Source organism: Alosa pseudoharengus, unplaced genomic scaffold (genome assembly GCF_046254945.1).
Source record: "Alosa pseudoharengus isolate Yale_2024_CS ecotype anadromous, Long Island Sound unplaced genomic scaffold, YU_APseudo_1.1 YU_APseudo_1.1_scf_2, whole genome shotgun sequence".
NCBI classification, from domain to species: domain Eukaryota; kingdom Metazoa; phylum Chordata; class Actinopteri; order Clupeiformes; family Clupeidae; genus Alosa; species Alosa pseudoharengus.
The window spans coordinates 2104355-2126505 of record NW_027468663.1 but is presented as its reverse complement, the minus strand read 5'-3'; the positions used below and the strand labels follow the sequence as shown (position 1 = coordinate 2126505).

Here is a 22151-nt window from a genome sequence, read left to right as displayed (position 1 = left end):
AGTCGGAATGTAGGCAGTGGTACGCGGGAGGAAAAGTTTGGGAACCGCTGCTCTAGCAGGATTCGAACTCTCAACCTAACAAACACCAGCACTAGGCATTATCCCTCTGAGCCACTAACAATCCGACATATTAGGCAGTCACATTCACATGGTGAAAATGTGTGTTGGTAAACACACAAGAAAAACTCCAAGTATACATTTGACAATAAAATGAAGGGCTTTCCTGAAAGAGTACACCTGAAAACTTTTGGATATTCTGGGGCAATTAGACATTTATAGAGAAGAACAGTAATGGATGAAATATAAATATGATAGGCTTAATGATGAAGGAAAAATAGTAAACAAAGAAGTTCCCCTATATGTCATAGAGTGTGTCGGCATTCTGATTCTTGGCAACTAATGAGTGTGAATGTTAATTGCCTGATGTCATTCAGGTGCTGTTCAATGGTGTCAATCTTCAATAACCAATACAGGGTATATGCAGGAATCATAGAGTTGAATTTACTACTTTTTACTACCTTTTTTACTACCTCCACAATATTTTTTACTACCAACACGACATCAAGCAGCAGCCCTTTTTTTTGGGGGGGGGGGGGGGGGTACCACTTACTACTTGCTATAAGGTATAAATCATAAATATTAGGTACACTAATAATTTCTAATTGTGATCATTAAGTATGGTCATTGTCAATGACAATGTTTTTTTGTAGTGTCGAGGAGTTCAGTTTCAGTTGTCCTTACCTTAACCCTAGCCTTTGAGTTATCCTAACCAGCCCTTAGCCCTAATAAGGTGAATGATAACCTTGGCACAAATGACGCTAAAACACCAAACATGTGTGGTGAAAAATGAAGAACAAACACCACCGAAACAACTCTAGTCTAAGGATAGGCCCAGAAATCTATTTATATGGATATATAAAGCCATTATTATTGGTATGGTATTGTTGTTGCACATTTGACACAAAGCAGTCCGTGAAAACATGCACATCAGTGGACTGCTTTAATGCAAAATTGAAAACTATGATTTCATTGCATTACTCAGCATGGATGCACGATGCTTGCATGATAAATACTTCCCAAAACAACAGTTAGGTAGGTAGGTAAGGATGCCATTTAGGAGTGTAAATCAAGTTTAATCACAATTTGATAAAATATAGATTCTTTAAGCCAATGATTTGATTATTTTCAATACTTCAAAATGTGTAGCAATGCGATTCGATGCGTTACTGGTCTGTTGTCGATAGGAAATGATAGATTTTGGTTAGTTTTCATGGATTCAAATGCCAATATTATAGGCTAAATTATAAGCCAAATACTGAACATTGACTGTGGAATCAAGTAGGTTACAGAGTTTCTTTCCCCCCCTAAAACCTCCTGCTAGATGCTTTCAAATTTAACATGGTTTTAAACTCATATGTTGCAGTTTTCTGTCACTGCAATAAAACTAGCCTATTTGGAATATTTTGTATAATTTGCTGTTCCTTTTATGAGAACAATTTAACTGATCAAGTTTTCATAGGCTATTGAATGATTTAAATGTGAATGCCATAAACTTAATTCGCCATTAACTAGATTCGTGTGGTTCTTCACGCAGTTGTCATCTAAATGCAGTGTTTTGTAGGCTATTCAAAGAATTTCACGTTCATCACTCAGTTGTGGTGTAGGTCTGTCTTGAGTGACCGCTGTCCCTTTAAATGTCTGGGACTTTAAATAACGGGACTTTTAAACTGCATGCTGTTTTTGTTGATGGACAGTTCCGTCTTTGATTCAGTTTTCTACCGTTTTAATAAATGACACGCGCACTTGCGTGGTTAAAAGTAAGGAATTGTTTTCACTCGTTTTCTTGCAATTCCGTAACATTAGATACTAGGTCTAGGTTACGTTAAAACAATGTTGTCGGTTACAGTGACTAGTTCGAACTTTGTTACTGATGGGATAGGTGGAATTTTATTGCACGGTTCTGGATGATCACAGTCAGATGGCAGCGCTACCGTCAGCTGAACGAAAGCTTAGGCCTACACTAGTCAAGTCCACAGTTGTTAAAACTTCCAGCTGAAGTAGCCTAGTGTAAACTGAGAGAGTTGCCTCCTAACGGAGTGAGTGTAGCCTATATATTTTTTAGCTGCTATCCGAGTGATAGGCTAGCCTAGGCCTACATCTACCGCTCCTTTGCTACATGAACAAATATTATTAGATGAGTGACAGAAGCACCGGACACCAGACCAGCAGGCCCATATGATAAACGCAGCTCTGGTAGCCTGCGGTAGGGCCTAGATGACGTGAAAAACGCGAGAGTCGCCGAAAAGCATCCCTGCATCCCTGGCCCCTAAAAAACTCTTCGGATCTGCACGATTCATATAAGTCGCCCAAAGCAACGTGAAGGAGACACCGAAAAGCGTGTTGTTTGTATCCCTGTAATATCAACTGAAGCAAAAAGGCGAAAATGTTGTTTGTTGGCTGTCAACCACGGAACTCTACACAGTTTACTTCTACGTCATTGCTATCGACTCCGACTCACTCAGGTCCTGTTAGCACGTATATATTTTTTAATTAGGCAAGATGAAGTTAAAACATGTAGACACAAATATTAAGCAAAATGTAAACTCATATATTGAGGTGGTGATGAAAAATTTACTACCAAGTCAAATTGCATTTATTACCTTTTACTACCTTTCAAGGGCCTTAATTTTGGTAGATTCTATTTACTACCTTTTACTACCTTTTACTACCGCGCGGACACCCTGCAATAGCATGTGCATCTTGAGCTTCAAGCTCTAGCAGGATTCGAACTCTCAACCTAACAAACACCAGCAGTGTGTAATGAGTGTGAATGTTAATTGCCTGATGTCATTCAGGTGCTGTTCAATGGTGTGACTCAGAAGGCTCAATGGTATGGAGTGATGACACGGAGATGGCAGGTTTCGGTGCAACACAAGTTAACTTTATTTGAGTTTCAATTCATCTGTTCTTTTGTTCTTTACTTGTATGTGTGCTGCATCAAAGAGGAAACAAACAGAAAATGGAGTAATCAGTGAAATGGGGTAAATCAGTACAGATCGATCCCAACTCACAAACAAACCAATTGACATTTGAACAATAAACTGAAATCATATGGCTATATAAGGTACAACTAAACAATACTTGACATCCCAAGTCAACCAACATCACCTAATCATCTCTCACATGGGACTCCAACACACCAAACCAACAAACAAAGACCTTAACTTTATACATGATGGCAGAGCTACTCTACAAACTGATAAACATCACAAAAGTCATAGTGAGGGTGATTAAAGTGATGACTTACGTTAACTCAAAGACGCACACAGAGCAGGACACACTGGAGTGCTGGGTTGAGATGAACAAAAGAGCGAACTGAGGGCGAGCAAACAATTTATCCTGGTCTGAGCCCCTGCTCCGGAGCTACAGGGTTTCCCAGCGGGTAAACTTTGGAAAGATTTGCAAAGATTTGGAAAAGATTTTTGAAAGACTACAGTCTCAGACCCTCTCACATCTAAAGACAAGTAGTAGAGTTAGAGTAGAGTAGTAAGTCACAGACTATGATTTTGCAATGACTAGGGATCTTGCAGGGTCACTATTTACAAGACTGCAACATGATTCCTTTAAATTATTACCCATTGTGCAATAGATAAACAGGAACTGAAAATTATAGCCTACTAAACTCAAAGTCGTATTTTCATGTTTCTGCAGCATTGTTTCATGCGTGACATCCTTAACCGATATAGAGTTGTTCTGTCAAGTGGAAGAGCCGACTAAATATGTATAAGAAATGACAAATATTATAAGAATAACAAATAATTATAGGCTACAGCTTATAATTATACATTAATACTTGCCTTGCACTACAAGGCCATATTGACAAGTAGCTGTAATGTTATAGTGTGTTATCCTCCACAACCCAACAGCATTCTATTGTAGTATGCTAACATCCACAACTCACTAATGCTTCAAGTGGGATTTGAACTCTCAACCTAAGGATCACCAGTACAAGGCATTATCCCACTGAGCCACTGTCAATCCTACATGTTGGCCAGTCACATTCACATGGTGAAAATGTGTATTGGTAAACACACAAGAAAAACTCCAAGCATGGAGGGGCGATTAGACATTTGTAGAGATGAACACTAATAGATTAAATATAAATATGATAGACTTAATGATGAAGGAAAAATAGTAAACAAAGAAGTTCCCCTGAATGTCATAGAGTGTGAATGTTGATTGCCTGATGTCATTCAGGTGCTGTTCAATGGTGTGAATCTTCAATAACCAATAGTATTCGAGCTAGAGCACTACCGGGGATTTGAACCCTCAACCTAACAAACACCAGCACCAGGCATTATCCCACTGAGCCACTGACAATCCTACATATTGGGTAGTCACATTCATATGGTGAAAATGTGTGTTGGTAAACACACAAGAAAAACTCCAAGTATATATTTGACAATAAAATGAAGGGCTTTCCTGAAAAAATACACCTGAAAACTTTTGGATATTCTGGGGCAATTAGACATTTATAGAGAAGAACAGTAATGGATGAAATATAAATATGATAGACTTAATGATGAAGGAAAAATAGTAAACAAAGAAGTTCCCCTATATGTCATAGAGTGTGTCGGCATTCTGATTCTTGGCAACTAATGAGTGTGAATGTTAATTGTCTGATGTCATTCAGGTGCTGTTCAATAGTGTGAATCTTCAATAACCAACAGCATGTGCATCTTGAGCCTAAAGCTCTAGCAGGATTCGAACTCTCAACCTAACATACACCAGCACTAGACATTATCCCACTCTGCCACTGACAATCATACACATTCAGCAGTCACATTCAAATGGTGAAAATGTGTGTTGGTAAACACACAAGAAAAACTCCAAGTATACATTTGACAATAAAATGAAGGGCTTTCCTGAAAGAGTACACCTGAAAACTTTTGGATATTCTGGGGCAATTAGACATTTATAGAGAAGAACAGTAATGGATGAAATATAAATATGATAGACTTAATGATGAAGGAAAAATAGTAAACAAAGAAGTTCCCCTATATGTCATAGAGTGTGTCGGCATTCTGATTCTTGGCAACTAATGAGTGTGAATGTTAATTGTCTGATGTCATTCAGGTGCTGTTCAATAGTGTGAATCTTCAATAACCAATAGCATGTGCATCTTGAGCCTAAAGCTCTAGCAGGATTCGAACTCTCAACCTAACAAACACCAGCACTAGGCATTATCCCACTCAGCCACTGACAATCATACACATTGAGCAGTCACATTCAAATGGTGAAAATGTGTGTTGGCAAACACACAACATCAAGAAAATTCCTAGCATACATTTGACAATAGAATTAAGGGCTTTATAAAAAAGAGTACATATCTGAAAATGTGCACTGTTAATGGTATCCACCTAATGATGGTTGTATGGTTGTTATCCAAGAAAAAAAAATTACTCATATAGGAATATAGGTGATATAGGAGAAATGGGCTGAGTGGTCGAACTTTATTGGCCTATATCTCTGAAATGGAACAACGTATCCAAATTCTTTTGATAACTTTTGTGAGGCTTTGTCTAAACATTGTCTGTGAGAATTTTGGTGAAGATTTGATAATTTTTGAAGCCTGTGAAACTTTTTATGATGTTTGGCTTTTCTCTGAAATTGTGGCAAAAGTAAACATTTTTAGAGCATAAGACCAGGGTGAAAAAGATGCATCTGAATGTAGAGATTAATATGATGAAAGAATTTTGAGTCTAGGTGAATCTGGTAAGGAGAAATAAGCGTTTTTGACAAGAGCGCCACCTTTGGGTGCAGTACCCCAAATTTGGGTTATGGGTAGTGGGGGGTACTGGTAACAATACTTGAAAATGTCAAGTTTCTAGGGCTTACGGTTTATAGGAATATAGGTGATCTAGGAAAAAAGGCCTAAGTGGTCTAACTTTATTGGCCTATATCTCTGAAATGGAACAAAATATCAAAATTCTGAGCGATAACTTTTGTGAGGCTTGGTCTAAACATTGTCTGTGAGAATTTTGGTGAAGATTCGATTATTTTTGAAGAGTGTGAAACTTTTTATAATGTTTGGCTTTTCCATGAAATTGTGGAAAAAGTAAACATTTGTAGACCATAAGACCAGGGCCAAAAAGATGCATCTGAGTTTAGAGATTAATATTCTGAAAGAATTTTGAGTCTAGGTGAATCTGGTAAGGAGAAATAAGCATAATTAACTTTTTTTTTCAATAGCGCCACCTTTGGGTGCAGTACCCCAAATTTTGGGTTATGGGTAGAGGGGGGTACTTGTAACCATACCTGAAAATTTCAAGAGTTTTGGAGTTACGGTTTAGGCTGCAGTATGACTTTTACAGAATTTTGGCCAAAAAATGAACGGTACAGAAACAATAGGGTTCCTGCAGCTACGCTGCTCGGACCCCTAATAATAAGAACAAATAGAAACACAATGGGTGCCTTCGCAGCTTCGCTGCTTGGCCCCCAAATATAACCGCAAGCGGTGATTTACGGGGTCCGAGCAAAACGAACATGAGGTAGCATAGCTTTTTAGTTTTACATATGCTTTGATTGTTTGGGCACAATTGTTCAAAAGAAATGTGATCGGATTTCGGTTACCGGATTTCGGCTATCGGATTGGATCAAATCTTGAAAATGGGTTGTTCAAAAGGAAACAAGGATCCTGAAATTGGATTAGATCACATAATCTATTCTTGGTTTTGATCTGGATAAAACCTTTGTGTTGTTCAAAACTTTTGAGTTAGATTGGAATAAATTTGATCCATAAAATTAGGATTACCCTGTGCTGTAACGTTATAGTGTGCTAACCTCCACAACCCAACAGTATTCTAACAATACTTGATTCTACAGGACTATTTATTTGTTGTGGATAAGATGAAGGGTTTGATAATGGAAGGCAGTGTTTCCCACAGAATTGAATTGCATTTGTGGTGATGGGTTCTGTGTTGGAGTCAATAAGATAAACAGCCTATAATTATACAGTTATACTTGCCTTGCACTACAAGTCCATATTGACAAGTAGCTGTAATGCTGTAATGTTATAGTGTGCTAACCTCCACAACATTCTATTCTAGTATGCTAACCTCCACAACCCAACAGTATTTGAACACTAATGCTTCAGGTGGGATTTGAACTCTCAACCTAAGGATGACCAGTACAAGGCATTATCCCACTAAGCCACTGTCAATCCTACATCTTTGCCAGTCACATGGTGAAAATGTGTATTGGTAAACACACAAGAAAAACTCCAAGTATACATTTGACAATAAAATGAAGGGCTTTCCTGAAAGAGAACACCTGAAAACGTTTGGAAATTCTGGGGCAATTAGACATTTGTAGAGAAGAAGAGTAATGGATGAAATATAAATACGATAGACTTAATGATGAAGGAAAAATAGTAAACAAAGAAGTTCCCCTATATGCCATAGAGTGTGTCGGCATTGTGACTCTTGGCAACTAATGAGTGTGAATGTTGATTGCCTGATGTCATTCAGGTGCTGTTCAATGGTGTGAATCTTCAATAACCAATCTTGAGCCCAAAGCTCTAGCAGGATTTGAACTCTCAACCTAACAAACACCAGCACAAGGCATTATCCCACTGAGCCACTGAAAATCATACACATTGAACAGTCACATTCACATGGTGAAAATGTGTGTTGGTAAACACACAAGAAAAACTCCAAGTATACATTTGACAATAAAATGAAGGGCTTTCCTGAAAGAGTACACCTGAAAACTTTTGGATATTCTGGGGCAATTAGACATGTATAGAGAAGAACAGTAATGGATGAAATATAAATATGATAGACTTAATGATGAAGGAAAAATAGTAAACAAAGAAGTTCCCCTATATGTCAGAGTGTGTCGGCATTCTGATTCTTGGCAACTAATGAGTGTGAATGTTAATTGCCTGATGTCATTCAGGTGCTGTTCAATGGTGTCAATCTTCAATAACCAATAGCATGTGCATCTTGAGCCTCAAGCTCTAGCAGGATTCGAACTCTCACCCTAACAAACACCAGCACTAGGCATTATCCCACTGAGCCACTGACAATGCTACATATTAGGCAGTCACATTCACATGGTGAAAATGTGTGTTGGCAAACACACATCAAGAAAATTCCTAGCATACATTTGACAATAGAATTAAGGGCTTTATAAAAAAAGAGTACAGATCTGAAAATGTGCACTGTTAATGGTATCCACCTAATGATGGTTGTATGGTTGTTATTCAAGAAAAAAAAAATACTCATATAGGAATATAGGTGATCTAGGAAAAAAGGCCTAAGTGGTCTAACTTTATTGGCCTATATCTCTGAAATGGAACAAAATATAAAAATTCTGAGCTACGCTGCTCGGACCCCTAATAAAACTTAAGAACAATAGGTGTGCTTGCAAGCACACTTAATTATACAGTTATACTTGCCTTGCACGACAAGTCCTGACTAGTAGCTGTGGGTCGAGGTAGAGTGAGTGTGTGGCGAGCAGGCAGAGCCTCGGTCAGAAGGCTCAATGGTATGGAGTGATGACACGGAGATTGCAGGTTTCGGTGCAACACAAGTTAACTTTATTTGAGTTTCAATTCATCTGTTCTTTTGTTCTTTACTTGTATGTGTGCTGCATCAAAGAGGAAACAAACAGAAAATGGAGTAATCAGTGAAATGGGGTAAATCAGTACAGATCCCAACTCACAAACAAACCAATTGACATTTGAACAATAAACTGAAATCATATGGCTATATAAGGTACAACTAAACAATACTTGACATCCCAAGTCAACCAACATCACCTAATCATCTCACATGGGACTCCAACACACCAAACCAACCAACAAACAAACACCTTAACTTTACACATGATGGCAGAGCTACTCTACAAACTGATAAACATCACAAAAGTCATAGTGAGGGTGATTAAAGTGATGACTTACATTAACTCAAAGACGCACACAGAGCAGGACACACTGGAGTGCTGGGTTGAGATGAACAAAAGAGCGAACTGAGGGCGAGCAAACAATTTATCCTGGTCTGAGCCCCTGCTCCGGAGCTACAGGGTTTCCCAGCAGGTAAACTTTGGAAAGATTTGCAAAGATTTGGAAAAGATTTTTGAAAGACTACAGTCTCAGACCCTCTCACATCTAAAGACAAGTAGTAGAGTTTTAAGTCACAGACTATGATTTTGCAATGACTAGGGATCTTGCAGGGTGACTATTTACAAGACTGCAACACGATTCCTTTAAATTATTACCCATTGTGCAATAGATAAACAGGAACTGAAAATTATAGCCTACTAAACTCAAAGTCATATTTTCGTGTTTCTGCAGCATTGTTTCATGCGTGACATCCTTAACCGATATAGAGTTGTTCTGTCAAGTGGAAGAGCCGACTAAATATGTATAAGAAATGACAAATATTATAAGAATAACAAATAATTATAGGCTACAGCTTATAATTATACAGTAATACTTGCCTTGCACTACAAGTCCATATTGACAAGTAGCTGTAATGTTATAGTGTGTTAACCTCCACAACCCAACAGCATTCTATTGTAGTATGCTAACATCCACAACCCACTAATGCTTCAAGTGGGATTTGAACTCTCAACCTAAGGATCACCAGTACAAGGCATTATCCCACTGAGCCACTGTAAATCCTACATTTTGACCAGTCACATTCACATGGTGAAAATGTGTATTGGTAAACACACAAGAAAAACTATAGAAAAAGTATACATTTGACAACAAAATGAAGGGCTTTCCTGAAAGAGAACACCTGAAAACGTTTGGAAATTCTGGGGCAATTAGACATTTGTAGAGAAGAACAGTAATGGATGAAATATAAATATGATAGACTTAATGATGAAGGAAAAATAGTAAACAAAGAAGTTCCCCTATATGTCATAGAGTGTGTCGGCATTCTGATTCTTGGCAACTAATGAGTGTGAATGTTGATTGCCTGATGTCATTCAGGTGCTGTTCAATGGTGTCAATCTTCAATAACCAATAGCATGTGCATCTTGAGCCTCAACCTCTAGCAGGATTCGAACTCTCAACCCTAACAAACACCAGCACTAGGCATTATCCCACTTAGCCACTGACAATCATACACATTGAGCAGTCACATTCAAATGGTGAAATTGTGTGCTGGTAAACACACAAGAAAAACTCCAAGCATACATTTGACAATAAAATGAAGGGCTTTCTTGAAAGTACACCTGAAAACTTTTTGAAATTCTGGGGCAATTAGACATTTGTAAAGAAGAACACTAATGGATGACATATAAATATGATAGACTTAATGATGAAGGAAAAATCGCAAACAAAGAAGTTCCCCTCAGTGTCAGAGTGTCTTAGCATTCTGATTCTTGGCAACTAATGACTGTGTATGTTGATTGCCTGATGTCATTCAGGTGCTGTTCAATGGTGTGACTCTTCAATAACCAATAGTATTCGAGCTAGAGCCTAAAGCACTACCAGGGATTCGAACTCTCAACCTAACAAACATCAGCACTAGGCATTATCCCACTGAGCCACTGCCAATCATAAATAATGGGTAGTCACATTCACATGGTGAAAATGTGTGTTGGCAAACACACATCATCAAGTAAATTCCTAGCATACATTTGACAATAGAATTAAGGGCTTTATAAAAAAGAGTAAAGATCTGAAAATGTGCACTGTTAATGGTATCCACCTAATGATGGTTGTATGTTTGTTATCCAAGAAAAAAAAATACTCATATAGGAATATAGGTGATATAGGAAAAATGGGCTGAGTGCTCGAACTTTATTGGCCTATATCTCTGAAATGGAACAACATAACAAAATTATTTTGATAACTTGTGTGAGGCTTGGTCTAAACATTGTCTGTGAGAATTTTGGTGAAGATTTGATAATTTTTGAAGACTGTGAAACTTTTTATGATGTTTGGCTTTTCTCTGAAATTGTGGCAAAACTAAACATTTTTAGAGCATAAGACCAGGGTGAAAAAGATGCATCTGAATGTAGAGATTAATATGATGAAAGAATTTTGAGTCTAGGTGAATCTGGTAAGGAGAAATAAGCGTTTTTGACAAGAGCGCCACCTTTGGGTGCAGTACCCCAAATTTGGGTTATGGGTAGTTGGGGGTACTGGTAACAATACTTGAAAATGTCAAGTTTCTAGGACTTACGGTTTATAGGAATATAGGTGATCTAGGAAAAAAGGCCTAAGTGGTCCAACTTTATTGGCCTATATCTCTGAAATGGAACAAAATATCAAAATTCTGAGCGATAACTTTTGTGAGGCTTGGTCTAAACATTGTCTGTGAGAATTTTGGTGAAGATTTGATTATTTTTGAAGAGTGTGAAACTTTTTATAATGTTTGGCTTTTCCATGAAATTGTGGAAAAAGTAAACATTTGTAGACCATAAGACCAGGGCCAAAAATATGCATCTGAGTTTAGAGATTAATATTCTGAAAGAATTTTGAGTCTAGGTGAATCTGGTAAGGAGAAATAAGCATAATTAACTTTTTTTTTCAATAGCGCCACCTTTGGGTGCAGTACCCCAAATGTTGGGTTATGGGTAGAGGGGGGTACTGGTAACCATACCTGAAAATTTCAAGAGTTTTGGAGTTACGGTTTAGGCTGCAGTATGACTTTTACAGAATTTTGGCAAAAAAATGAACGGTACAGAAACAATAGGGTTCCTGCAGCTACGCTGCTCGGACCCCTAATAATAAGAACAAATAGAAACACAATGGGTGCCTTCGCAGCTTCGCTGCTTGGCCCCCAAATATAACCGCAAGCGGTGATTTACGGGGTCCGAGCAAAACGAACATGAGGTAGCATAGCTTTTTAGTTTTACATATGCTTTGATTGTTTGGGCACAATTGTTCAAAAGAAATGTGATCGGATTTCGGTTATCGGATTTCAGTTACCGGATTTCGGCTATCGGATTGGATCAAATCTTGAAAATGGGTTGTTCAAAAGGAAACAAGGATCCTGAAATTGGATTAGATCACATAATCTATTCTTGGTTTTGATCTGGATAAAACCTTTGTGTTGTTCAAAACTTTTGAGTTAGATTGGAATAAATTTGATCCATAAAATTAGGATTACCCTGTGCTGTAACGTTATAGTGTGCTAACCTCAACAACCCAACAGTATTCTAACAATACTTGATTCTACAGGACTATTTATTTGTTGTGGATAAGATGAAGGGTTTGATAATGGAAGGCAGTGTTTCCCACAGAATTGAATTGCATTTGTGGTGGTGGGTTCTGTGTTGGAGTCAATAAGATAAACAGCCTATAATTATACAGTTATACTTGCCTTGCACTACAAGTACATATTGACAAGTAGCTGTAATGCTGTAATGTTATAGTGTGCTAACCTCCACAACATTCTATTCTAGTATGCTAACCTCCACAACCCAACAGTATTTGAACACTAATGCTTCAGGTGGGATTTGAACTCTCAACCTAAGGATGACCAGTACAAGGCATTATCCCACTAAGCCACTGTCAATCCTACATCTTTGCCAGTCACATGGTGAAAATGTGTATTGGTAAACACACAAGAAAAACTCAAAGTATACATTTGACAATAAAATGAAGGGCTTTCCTGAAAGAGTACACCTGAAAACTTTTGGATATTCTGGGGCAATTAGACATTTATAGAGAAGAACAGTAATGGATGAAATATAAATATGATAGACTTAATGATGAAGGAAAAATAGTAAACAAAGAAGTTCCCCTATATGTCATAGAGTGTGTCGGCATTCTGATTCTTGGCAACTAATGAGTGTGAATGTTAATTGCCTGATGTCATTCAGGTGCTGTTCAATGGTGTCAATCTTCAATAACCAATAGCATGTGCATCTTGAGCCTCAAGCTCTAGCAGGATTCGAACTCTCAACCTAACAAACACCAGCACATGGCATTATCCCACTGAGCCACTGACAATCATACACATTGAGCAGTCACATTCAAATGGTGAAAATGTGTGCTGGTAAACACACAAGAAAAACTCAAAGTATACATTTGATAATAAAATGAAGGGCTTTCTTGAAAGAGTACACCTGAAATCTTTTTGAAATTCTGGGGCAATTAGACATTTGTAGAGAAGAACACTAATGGATGAAATATAAATATGATAGACTTAATGATGAAGGAAAAATAGTAAACAAATATGTTCCCCTAAATGTCAGAGTGTCTCGGCATTCTGATTCTTGGCAACTAATGACTGTGCATGTTGATTGCCTGATGTCATTCAGGTGCTGTTCAATGGTGTTCGAGCTAGAGCCTAAAGCACTACCAGGTATTCGAACTCTCAACCTAACAAACATCAGCACTAGGCATTATCCCACTGAGCCACTGCCAATCATAAATAATGGGTAGTCACATTCACATGGTGAAAATGTGTGTTGGCAAACACACATCATCAAGTAAATTCCTAGCATACATTTGACAATAGAATTAAGGGCTTTATAAAAAAGAGTAAAGATCTGAAAATGTGCACTGTTAATGGTATCCACCTAATGATGGTTGTATGTTTGTTATCCAAGAAAAAAAAATACTCATATAGGAATATAGGTGATATAGGAAAAATGGGCTGAGTGCTCGAACTTTATTGGCCTATATCTCTGAAATGGAACAACATATCAAAATTCTTTTGATAACTTGTGTGAGGCTTGGTCTAAACATTGTCTGTGAGAATTTTGGTGAAGATTTGATAATTTTTGAAGACTGTGAAACTTTTTATGATGTTTGGCTTTTCTCTGAAATTGTGGCAAAACTAAACATTTTTAGAGCATAAGACCAGGGTGAAAAAGATGCATCTGAATGTAGAGATTAATATGATGAAAGAATTTTGAGTCTAGGTGAATCTGGTAAGGAGAAATAAGCGTTTTTGACAAGAGCGCCACCTTTGGGTGCAGTACCCCAAATTTGGGTTATGGGTAGTTGGGGGTACTGGTAACAATACTTGAAAATGTCAAGTTTCTAGGACTTACGGTTTATAGGAATATAGGTGATCTAGGAAAAAAGGCCTAAGTGGTCCAACTTTATTGGCCTATATCTCTGAAATGGAACAAAATATCAAAATTCTGAGCGATAACTTTTGTGAGGCTTGGTCTAAACATTGTCTGTGAGAATTTTGGTGAAGATTTGATTATTTTTGAAGAGTGTGAAACTTTTTATAATGTTTGGCTTTTCCATGAAATTGTGGAAAAAGTAAACATTTGTAGACCATAAGACCAGGGCCAAAAATATGCATCTGAGTTTAAAGATTAATATTCTGAAAGAATTTTGAGTCTAGGTGAATCTGGTAAGGAGAAATAAGCATAATTAACTTTTTTTTTCAATAGCGCCACCTTTGGGTGCAGTACCCCAAATGTTGGGTTATGGGTAGAGGGGGGTACTGGTAACCATACCTGAAAATTTCAAGAGTTTTGGAGTTACGGTTTAGGCTGCAGTATGACTTTTACAGAATTTTGGCAAAAAAATGAACGGTACAGAAACAATAGGGTTCCTGCAGCTACGCTGCTCGGACCCCTAATAATAAGAAAACTTAAGAAGAACAATAAGTGTGCTGCTTTGCAAGCACACTTAAAAATAAATATAACCGCAAGCGGTGATTTACAGGGTCCGAGCAAAACGAACATGAGGTAGCATAGCTTTTTAGTTTTACATATGCTTTGATTGTTTGGGCACAATTGTTCAAAAGAAACGTGATCGGATTTTGGTTATCGGATTTCAGTTAGCGGATTTCGGCTATCGGATTGGATCAAATCTTGAAAATGGGTTGTTCAAAGGGAAACAAGGATCCTGAAATTGGATTAGATCACATAATCTATTCTTGGTTTTGATCTGGATAAAACCTTCACTTTGTGTTGTTCAAAACTTTTGAGTTGGATTGGAATAAATTTGATGCATAAAATTAGGATTACCCTGTGTTGTAAGATTATAGTGTGCTAACCTCCACAACCTAATAGTATTCTAACAATACCCTATTCTAGTGTGCTAACCTCCACAACCCAACAGTATTCTAACAGTAGTATTCTAGTGCGCTAATCTACACAACTCAATAGTATTCTAACAATACTCTATTCTACAGGACTATGCATTTGTCATGGGTAAGATGAAGGGTCTGATAATGGAAGGCAGTGTTTCCCACAGAATGGAATTGTATTTGTGGTGGTAGGTGAAGGGGGGTGGGGTGGGTTCTGTGTTGGAGTCAATAAGATGAACAGCCTATAATTATACAGTTATACTTGCCTTGCACGACAAGTCCTGACTAGTAGCTGTAACGTTATAGTGTGCTAACCTCCACAACCCAACAGTATTCTTAACAGTATTCTATTCTAGTATGTTAACCTCCACAACCCAACTGAAGGAACTGTAGGGGGCGATGTGGGTCGGGGTAGTGTGAGTGTGTGGCGAGCAGGCAGAGCCTCGGTCAGAAGGCTCAATGGTATGGAGTGATGACACGGATATGGCAGGTTTCGGTGCAACACAAGTGAACTTTATTTGAGTTTCAATTCATCTGTTCTTTTGTTCTTTACTTGTATGTGTGCTGCATCAAAGAGGAAACAAACAGAAAATGGAGTAATCAGTGAAATGGGGTAAATCAGTACAGATCCCAACTCACAAACAAACCAATTGACATTTGAGCAATAAACTGAAATCATATGGCTATATAAGATACAACTAAACAATACTTGACATCCCAAGTCAACCAACATCACCTAATCATCTCTCACATGGGACTCCAACACACCAAACCAACAAACAAAGACCTTAACTTTACACATGATGGCAGAGCTACTCTACAAACTGATAAACATCACAAAAGTCATAGTGAGGGTCATTAAAGTGATGACTTACGTTAACTCAAAGACGCACACAGAGCAGGACACACTGGAGTGCTGGGTTGAGATGAACAAAAGAGTGAACTGAGGGCGAGCAAACAATTTATCCTGGTCTGAGCCCCTGCTCCAGAGCTACAGGGTTTCCCAGCAGGTAAACTGGGCATGGTTAGGTTGCAGAGCCAAACAATCCTGCAATTTCTCCACAGCACTTTCACCTCAAGGACTTTGTGCAGATTTAAGTGTACATTCGAAAATGAGAATCAATATAATAATAATAAAATATATATATATATAAACTTAGGGAGTCTTTTCACCAACAGTATTCTAACAATACTCTATTGTAGTTTGCTAACCATCACAACCCAACAGTATTCTAACAGTACTCTATTCTAGTGTGCTAATCTCTACAACCCAAAAGTATTCTAACAATACTTGATTCTACAGGCCTATTTATTTGTCGTGGATAAGATGAAGGGTTTGATAATGGAAGGCAGTGTTTCCCACAGAATTGAATTGTATTTGTGGTGGTAGGTGAAGGGGGGGGTGGGTTCTGTGTTGGAGTCAATAAGATAAACAACCTATAATTATACAGTTATACTTGCCTTGCACTACAAGTCCATGTTGACAAGTAGCTGTAATGTTATAGTGTGCTAACCTCCACAACCCAACAGCATTCTATTCTAGTATGCTAACCTCCACAACCCAACAGCATTCGAACACTAATGCTTCAAACGGGATTTGAACTCTCAACCTAAGGATCACCAGTACAAGGCATTATCCCACTGAGCCACTGAAAATCATACACATTGGGCAGTCACATTCACATGGTGAAAATGTGTGTTGGTAAATACACAAGAAAAACTCCAAGCATACATTTCACAATAAAATGAAGGGCTTTCCTGAAAGAGTACACCTGAAAACTTGGTGAAATTCTGGGGCAATTAGACATTTGTAGAGAAGAACACTAATGGATGAAATATAAATATGATAGACTTAATGATGAAGGAAAAATAGTAAACAAAGAAGTTCCCCTAAATGTCAGAGTGACTCAGCATTCTGATTCTTGGCAACTAATGTCTGTGTATGTTGATTGCATGATGTCATTCAGGTGCTGTTCAATTGTGTGAATCTTCAATAACCAATAGCATTCGACCATGAGCCTAAAGTTCTACCAGGGATTCGAACTCTCAACCTAACAAACACCAGCTCTTGGCATTATCCCACTGAGCCACTGCCAATCCTAAATAATGGGCAGTCACATTCACATGGTGAAAATGTGTGTTGGTAAACACACAAGAAAAACTCCAAGCATACATTTGACAATAAAATGAAGGGCTTTCCTGAAAGAGTACACCTGAAAACTTGTTGAAATTCTGGGGCAATTAGACATTTGTGGAGAAGAACACTAATGGATGAAATATAAATATGATATGATGAAGGAAAAATAGTAAACAAAGAAGTTCCCCTAAAATGAATGGTACAGAAACAATAGGGGTCCTGCAGCTACGCTGCTCGGACCCCTAATAATAAAACTTAAGAAGAACAATAAGTGTGCTGCTTTGCAGCAAGCACACTTAATAACTAGAAAAGCATTTCCTGAAGGAAATACAGTGCATGAAAATGCAAAAAAATATTATGCAAAATATCATACAGAGTAAAAACAAATAATGCAGATATAGTTGCAATAGTGTTGCTAGGGTACATATGTTGGTTGTTATGCCAAATTAAGTGGTTGCTATGCTGGTTGCTTAGGTAATCCTGTTGGTTGCTATGGTGGTTGCTAGGTTGAAGTTGTGGTGGTTGCTAGGCTGTTGCTAGGGTATTTGACATGGTTGCTAGGCTGTTGCTAGGGTACTTCAGGTGGTTCCTAGGCTGTTGCTAGGGTAGTAATGGTGGCTGCTATGCTGTTGCTAGGGTACTTTAAGTGGTTGCTAGGCTGTTGCTAGGTTAAACTCATTGGTTGTTAAATTGGTTGCTAGGATGTAACTGTGGAAGTGGTTGCTAGGCTGTTGCTAGGGTATTTGACATGCTTGCTAGGCTGTTGCTATGGTACTTGAGGTGGTTGCTAGGCTGTTGCTAGGTTAGTTGTGGTGGTTGCTATGCTGGTTGCTAGGTTAAACTCATTGGTTGCTATGTTGGTTGCTAGGTGGTAACTGTGGAAGTGGTTGCTAGGCTGTTGCTAGGGTATTTGACATGGTTGCTAGGCTGTTGCTAGGGTACATGAGGTGGTTGCTAGGCTGTTGCTAGGTTAGTTGTGGTGGTTGCTATGCTGGTTGCTAGGTTAAACTCATTGGTTGCTATATTGGTTGCTAGGTTGTAACTGTGGAAGTGGTTGCTAGGCTGTTGCTAGGGTACTTGAGGTGGTTGCTATATTGGTTGCTAGGTAGATGAGGTCTAATATAGTTGGAATGACTGAACAGTTAAATAGGTGGATAGTTTAAATGGTTAAATTATTTGCGAGGTATATGAGGTTTAGTATAGTTGGAATGACTGAACTAGGTACATGAGGTTTAATATAGTTGGAATGACTGAACAGTTAAATAGGTGGATAGTTTAAAAAGTTAAATTATTTGCTAGGTTGATGAGGTTTAATATAGTTGGAATGACTGAACTAGGTAGATGAGGTTTAATATAATTGGAATGACTGAACAGTTAAATAGGTGGATAGTTTAAAAGGTTAAATTATTTGCTAGGTAGATGAGGTTTAATATACAAGATACAAGGAAGTTTATTGTCACATGCATATAGTTACTGGAAGTAAGAAATGCAGTGAAATTATGTCTGGTGTCAGCCTATTTGTGCATTAATGGGGGGGGGGGGGTAAAAAGTGCAGTAGAAGAGGGGTTTAGTAGATTAAGTGGCAAGGGCTGCATAGGTGGGGGAGGATTGGGATTGGGGGGGGGGGGGGGCACCAACAAGGAGCACCCAAGAGCAACAGGGGCAAGGAAAAACTCCCTTACCAAGGAAGAAAACTTGGGCAGATCCACGTCTCAAGGGGCTAACCCAACTGCCAGGGGTCTTGGTGTGTGTGTTGGGGGGGAGGACAGGGGAGATGGCACAGTGTGCTGTGTATGTGGGGAGAGGGCAGTGTGCAATATGTGTGTTGGAGAAGCTTCCTCATGAGACAATGTGCTGTGTATTGGGGGGGGGGGGCAGTGTGCTGTAAGTATGTTGGGGATGTGTGTTGGAGAAGCTTCCTGATGAAATAATGTGCTGTGTGTGTAGGGGGGGGGGCAGTGTACTGCAAGTATGGTGAAGGGACTTACTATTGCAAGCAGAGTACTGTATGTATGATGTATGTGAGTGATGACAGTGAAGATGTGTGTGTGGGTGGGAGGGGAGTGGAGCAGTGACTATGTGTGTGTGTGTGTAGTGTGTGTGGGGGCAGTGTGCTGTAAGTATGTAGAGGATGTGTGTTGGAGAAGATCCTGAAGACAATGTGCTGTGTATGTAGGGAGGGGGGCAGTGTGCAGCAAGTATGTAGAGGAGGCTTACTGTAGCAAGCAGTGTGCTGTATGTATGTGAGGTGATGACAGTGATGATGTAAGTGTGTGTGTTTTTTGTATGTGTGTTGGGAATGGGGGTGGGGTGGGGGGGGCAGAAAGGCTAGGCAATCAAGGACATGGGTAGATGGAGGAGAAATCAAAAATAATAAATAAAAAGTTATATGGAGATGTGCAAAAGTTGGAGAGTCAGATATGTGTGTGTGTGTGTGTGTGTGTGTGTGTGTGTGTGTGTGTGTGTGTTTGTGTTTTGACGTGTGATGAAATAAGAAAATAAATAAAAGGTCTGTAGCATAGGGAGAGGGATGTAAAAGTGCTAAAAGTCTTGTAGGTGTGTGTGTGTGTGTGTGGGGGGGGGGGTCATGAGTGCTGGGGAATGAGTGCAAAGTCAGTATAGTGTGAGTTCAGAGTTGGGAAATGTTATAGTTGGAATGACTGAACAGTTAAATAGGTGGATAGTTTATATGGTTAAATTATTTGCTAGGTAGATGAGGTTTAATATAGTTGGAATGACTGAACAGTTAAATAGGTGGATAGTTTAAATGGTTAAATTATTTAGGTAGATAGTTGACGATAACTAACAGTTGGAATGGCTGTAATGTTTGCTAGTAGTTATGCTAACTGTTAACAAAGATAATAATGTTAACCAAGTTACTTAACTTAGTTAATTTAGCTAATGTTTTCTAGCAGTTTTTTTAACAATGTTAATAATGTTAATGCTGTTAACTATGTTAACAATGCTAACTATGTGACTTAGTTAACTTAGCTAATGATTTATAGCAGTTATGCTAGAATACTAAGAATGCTAACATGCTAACCATATGACTTAGCTAACCTAGCTATTCATTTTTAGTAGTTATGCTAACAATGCTAACTAACATGCTAACTATATTAATCATGTGACTTAGCTAATCATTTTTAGCAGTTATGCTAACTATGCTAACTAGAATGCTAACAAGCTAACTATGCTAACCATATTACTTAGCTAACCTAGCTAATCCTTTTTAGCAGTTATGCTAACTATGCTAACTAGCATGCTAACATGTTAACTATGCTAACCGTGTTACTTAGCTAACTTAGCTAATCATTTTTAGTAGTTTTGCTAAAAATGCTAACAATGTTAGCAATGCTAACAATGTTAACATGCTAACTATGTTAACCATGCTAACTAGCTACAGTGGGTAGGAGTCATAGTTGATGACAAGTAACAGTTACAATGGCTGAACAGTTAAAAAGTTCAGTAGTTTAAAGGGTTAAATTGTTTAACAGTGAAATATTTTAGTGAGGACTTTTATTTTGAAACAGTTTTTGGCAGAGGAAGCAGTTGAACAGGGTGTGTAGTCTTAATAGAGCCAGTTTGTATGCTTAAAGCCTGAGACTGGCAGTTGATCCAGGTGGCCGGAACACCTGGCCTAGGATTCTAATTGCTGAAGGGCTCTATTGTGATGTCATCAGCCAATGTTAAGTCTATGGGGAAATTTTGAGTAGTTTTTAATGAATAGTTTAAAAAGTATAAAAGTTACAAAGCTGAAAAATACAAAGCCCACATGTCCTAAATAAGACCTACGCAACAAGTTTGAATGAAGTTTCTACGTTAAATGGTTGAAGCTGCATTAACTGTGTTAGAAGAAGAAGAAAAAGCCTTGGAAGAACAGTACAGTGCATTTTCATGCACTGTAACTAGAAAACGCAATACCAGGGAATTACCAGTGCATGAAAATGCAAAACATATGGTGTGAAATATATTGTTAACCCTTTGCAGACCGCGCCGAACATTCCATTTTTTCATACTCGATGGCCTTATGGCACAAAAAGGCTTATTGTGTGATTATGCTACATGACAGAGATATAATTTATATACATGTAGAATTTTTAAAGAGTAGGATGTTTTCCTTTCCTGGTTTGACATCTGACCAAAAATACACAGATATAATGGTCATGTAACAAATATAAGATGTTTTACCATCAAAACAAGATGCATAGCTAAATATAGGATGTCTTACTGTACTCTGAAGAGGCTAAATCAATTGTGGGGAGGAAAGATAAAGGCTGAAATAAAGACTAGCCAGATGGTAACTGCTTCTCTGTGTGCTTCATTCTACTATGAAAACAAGAATAAGAGACACTGGCACATGTGTTAGGTTTACGAAAGAAGAAATAAATCATTTTATTTAGATAAGTCTTTAACAATTTCATTAAATAATCAGGAACAACAACTTCAGGTAAATAACAAAACATATGTTTACAAACAAGCAGTAACTATTAGAACTACAAGAATGACAAGACAACAGTATAACAAAGATCAACAAAATACTTTAACATGATGAACAAAGCATCAATTCATATTAACATTCACACATATAAACAATTAAAACATTAGAAGAAATTCAATACATTTAACAACCATACAGCATATAATCCCTGTCATTATTGTTATAAGCAACACTCTTATCACAACCAGAAATGTGCATACGCCCAGTTGGGCGAACACTCACACACACACACACACACACACACACACAAACATGCTTACCCAGCTGAGGATGATGGGAGATTACTCTCCTCCTCTACCACATCATTGTCTTCCTCTTCATCCAGAAACTACCCATCCATGTCCCATGTCCATGCCACCGTGGTCCTTGGGGTCATGTTTGCCATCAGCAGTCGGCTGCTTTCACCTCAGTTGCACATACTTCTCTCCCTCCATCTAAAATAACAAAAAATCACAGGTCTGATAGTAAATAGGTTGTTTAGTTTTATTTT

At 38.2% G+C, this 22151-nt stretch overlaps 1 protein-coding gene across 2 annotated transcripts in view; it reads left to right on the top strand.

Annotated features, from left to right (window-relative positions):
- The window catches only part of LOC143133623 (guanine nucleotide-binding protein G(olf) subunit alpha), a 276765-nt gene that overhangs the window by 230358 nt on the left and 24256 nt on the right, over positions 1-22151 (top strand). The gene's annotated exons all lie outside the window — the stretch shown is intronic.